This window comes from Hibiscus syriacus, unplaced genomic scaffold (assembly GCF_006381635.1).
Source record: "Hibiscus syriacus cultivar Baekdansim isolate YM2019G1 unplaced genomic scaffold, ASM638163v2 tig00001644_pilon, whole genome shotgun sequence".
NCBI classification, from domain to species: Eukaryota; Viridiplantae; Streptophyta; class Magnoliopsida; order Malvales; family Malvaceae; genus Hibiscus; species Hibiscus syriacus.
The window spans coordinates 765,493-769,858 of NW_024061878.1; the positions used below are offsets into that span (position 1 = coordinate 765,493).

Consider the following 4,366-nt stretch of genomic DNA (forward strand, 5'->3'; position numbering starts at 1 on the left):
CTCACTCACAACTCTATTTGAATGCATAAATGGTGTCAAAACAATTGTGCACAATGCATGATTATGTTCCTAAAAAAACTTACATAGAATTCATTGATTGTTTGTATTTGTTGTTGTCACCAAGATTTTTGCCTTGCATCCGGTTCTTGTGACTGGCCTATGAGCACATTGACGATCAACAATATTGAATTTGGATGACCAAAACCCTTCTTTTGAACAACAAAATTCTTGTGTCTTCACATTCCCTTCCCTATCCAGGCATGTTGTTCCATGGAGTGCATTAAAACCATGTTTTAGTGTGTATTCCTTGTAAAAATCCCAAGCTTCCTCACGTGAAGAAAAGAGCTGACCAACCAATCTTCCAGATTTATCAACAGTAAGTACTTCATGGCATTCCTTGCTCGGCTGAACATCGTCTGATGCAGTATGGTCCATAAAAAATGCTTCAGTAGTCCCTAAAAAAATTTTTATAGGAAAATTCAGTGGTCCCAATTAGAGTTAATGTTAAATTTTCATGTTAGAAGTTGAAGTAGATGTTCATAAAACAAAATGCTTCAGTGGTGCTTTAATTATATTAGGTGGTGGTAGTTGAAGGGTGAGTACAACATTTATTTGTTAGGATATAGTTAGATCTATATAATTAATAAGTATAAATGCAATGAATTTAACTGGAAATATCGGTATTTTAAATATAAGGCTCTGTTTGTTTGGGGGAAAACATTTTACAGAAAATATTTTCCCTGTTTTCCTATGTTTGGTTCAAGTAAAAGAGGGAGTCAACGTAAATGATTTTACAATCAACGTAAAAATCAATCCCAAACTTTGTAAAACAACTTACCCTTTGAAAAAGGGTAAGTTATTTTTCAGACACTCGTTCACATTTCGCTTTCCTCCCTCCACACCTAATTTCAGTCGCGATTCAGTGGCTTCCTTCTCACCGAAACGAAACTTTCCATGACCATCATCCTTGTTTGTCGTTTCGTTGTCGCCATTTTCCATCAAAACCAGATTACTTTGTTCAATCACACTGTTTTTGTTCTCGCCGGTAACCAACCGACAAAACTTCATATTTTCCTTTCTCCACTTTCTCTCCAATTCCTTCCTCATTTCCCCAATCAATCTATCATAAAGTCTTCAACTTTTTTTTTTGCAGGGTTTACTTTTATAGTGCATATATTTGTTTTGTCTGTGACATCTGGAGAAGAAAAAAGGAATGAGGATGGGAAAGGGAAGTCAAGAGGAAGATGAGTTTGGTTCCAAAAAAGTAAGGCCTTCGGCAGGGATTTAAATAGCGTTCGCGGTCGTGTTTTCGGTCGCAACGCGTTTTTGGTCATTGCGGGTGTCGCGGTAGTATTTTTTTTTAAAATTTCACACAATATATCCTAAAACATAATAATTATAGTTATAATGTTAATAAGTCATTTTTAATGACTTTTAGATTGCTTTCTAAACGAAAAGTGGCATATAAATTAATAATATATTTCAACACTATAAGCAAGAAAAACAACACCTATCTTAGAAATGGGGTAGTAATAGTTTCACCAATTAGGATTAAATTAAATAAAAACTAAAGTTTACATTTTAAAATAAGGATTAAATTATAAAATTTTAAAGGTCGAATGATAAAAAATTAACATATTCCTTAAAAATATATCCTAGAAATTATTTTGCTTTCTTTTCTCTGTTTTGCATTTTCTATTTGATCTACATCTACTATTTCTATTTTTTTCTTATATTTATAGCTTATCGTCTTACTGTTTTTTTCTTCTTTTTTGTGTTCTGATTTTTTTCTAATTCTTCTGAGCTTAGATCTAGGGATTTCTTACCTTGTCAAATGAAAGCCAAATCTTTGTTCTTGGTCTGCTCAACTTCTTCTAGGCTTGTTCCCTTCCCGGTTTGGTCTTTGCCTTGGTGAATGGTAGGTCTTGCTTGCTCAAGTGCTCTTTGTTTTTTTTTTTTTTTTTGAGTTTACAAAACTTTTTGTTTGGAACTTTGGATTTCTTTCTTTTGTACTAATTTCGCAGAATTTTTTGTTTTATTTTTCTTTATTTTCAATTAGCTTTTTCACGTTAAATTGCGGCCGCAACAGACCGTTATTGTCGTGATTCCGCTACCCACCGCAATTTTCTTAAATATCGGTTTCGGACGGCGGTGCTACCGCGAAATAGCGGACGCTATTGCGGTTGCTTTCTGCTATTTGAATCCCTGACCTTCGGTTTACAATGTGTCTGTCAACGCCAATAACAACACCGACATCAACAATGGTATACTTGTTAGATTGGATCCCACTCTTGTACCCCATATTCCCTTTTTCCCTTTCTTCTTCTTTACCATATTTCCATACGATTGTTCCTTAAAGGGTGTTCTTTTTTTTAATTTGGATTTATTTGGTTCATGTTTCTGGGTTTGTAGGAGCAGATGGGAAGAACACTAATAAGGCTAAAGAGATGCGATCAAAACATTCTGTCACCGAGCAGAGGAGGAGGAGTAAGATAAATGAGAGGTACGTGTCCATCTTATATGGAAATTGTTTGGGGGGCGGGGGTTGGTTGGTTAGCCTTACCCTTTAATTAATTCTATATGTTTACCGAGCTAAAGTTATGGTAATTGCATAAACCATTGATTGTAATGGCCTAGAATAGGTTGAGCCTAAGAAAGTTTCGAACTTTATTACTTCGGGTTTACTTCTGTTATGGAAATATTGCTGTCATTCCAGCTAACTCACTGTGTCATGAATTTATGATGATTCTACTGGGCTTTTCTGGAAGAGTTCTCTTTTTGTATAAAGCTTGTCTATTTTGTTAGAAATGGGAGGTGCAGATGTACAGGTTTAAAACATTGGTTAAGTTCATTTTATGAGAGTTCTCTTTTTGTATAAAGCTAGTTTATTGTGGTAGAAATGGGAGTTGCAGATGTACAGGGTTAAAACATCTGTTAAGTTCAGTTTATAAAATGTTTAACTTGAAATGGCACCTGAAATTCTGGTGTTATTGGTCATTTTATGGTGACTGAAGCTCCGGTGCCTTTTCTACTTGAATGATGGTGGTTGCTTAACTTTCGGAGTAGTAATACTAATAGCTTCTGCTTCTTTTAGGTTCCAGATATTGAGAGAGCTTATACCAAACACGGATCAAAAGAGAGATAAAGCTTCATTCCTGCTAGAGGTATGTTATGAACCTGGAATAAAAAATTACTATATATGGTATTTTATCTAACTATTTTCCTTCTGAAAAACTCTGCTTGAAAATTTTGTTGTTTGGTCGATATTCTTTTTGCAGGTCATAAGAGTAAGTCCAATTTTCACAGGAGAAGGTTACAAACTATTAAAGTTCATACCAGGGATGGAGTTCAGAGCCCACGAAATTAATGCCATGGGTATGTTCTTTTAAGGAAGGCTTTCCGTTCATGTGTTCAAGTTATATGTTCTTTGTGGCTTAAGTGGTTTGTTTCCGGTTGAAGAGACAATACAGGGCCGGTTTTGGGCTTGTGCGGGCTGTCCAACCGCACAGGGCCCAATTTTTGTAAGGGCCTCCAAAATTTTTTAAGCCTTTTGTATGTATGTGTATTTAGAATATTTAGCTCAAGAATTTTCAAGTCCAAAGCTTATTTTACTGTTATGGTATAGGATCACCAAATTTTGAAATATTAGTGAATTTCTTTATATATCTAATATTTTAGTTTTAAAAAGCCTATTTTATTGTTATGGCACAGGGCCACCAAAATTTGCAAGACGGCCCTGAGACAATATATGATGATTTGTATATATCCACTTCATTAAGCTATTAGATATTCTATGAAAAGATTATACACAAATCATAGAATATCTATGAGTCCTTATGTGAAAGACGTGATATACACAAGGCATTATATTTGTTCGTATCGATTTTAAATTTTTATTAACACCGTTTCAAGTCTATGCAAAGGAGTATCTATTTATTAGTTCGTATGTGATTCTTTTGAATGAAATAGAATTGCAATATTTAGTGTTGTGTATTGCTTATTTTCAAGGTGCTAATTAGACAATATTTTATGACTTATTAGACAATATTTTAACTCTAATGTGTTGTAGTACTAATTATAGACTTCAACAATATTGTTGGTTTATGTGTTGTAGCACTAATTATGAATTAGACTTTGTATTATTATGGTTGGAAATTATTGTTGTTTTGATGTGATAAACCCTTTAATTATACATTTTGACACTATTATTATTATTGCAATGTTATGTAGTATTGTTGTTTTAATGTGGTGTACTATTAATTAAACCTATAATATTTATAAACTTTTATAATATATTTTTAATAAATTATTAATATATATCAAATAAACCTACATAATATTAATTATACGTTGAAATTCGTTTCTA

General features: G+C 33.3%; 1 long non-coding RNA gene across 1 annotated transcript; it reads left to right on the forward strand.

The window, feature by feature from the left end:
* Positions 1–2,218: 2,218 nt before the first annotated feature.
* Positions 2,219–3,309, forward strand: LOC120129121. The gene is made up of 4 exons (XR_005516703.1): positions 2,219–2,264; positions 2,413–2,503; positions 3,095–3,164; positions 3,279–3,309. It is a non-coding gene; the product is annotated as an uncharacterized LOC120129121 (long non-coding RNA).
* Positions 3,310–4,366: the final 1,057 nt, after the last annotated feature.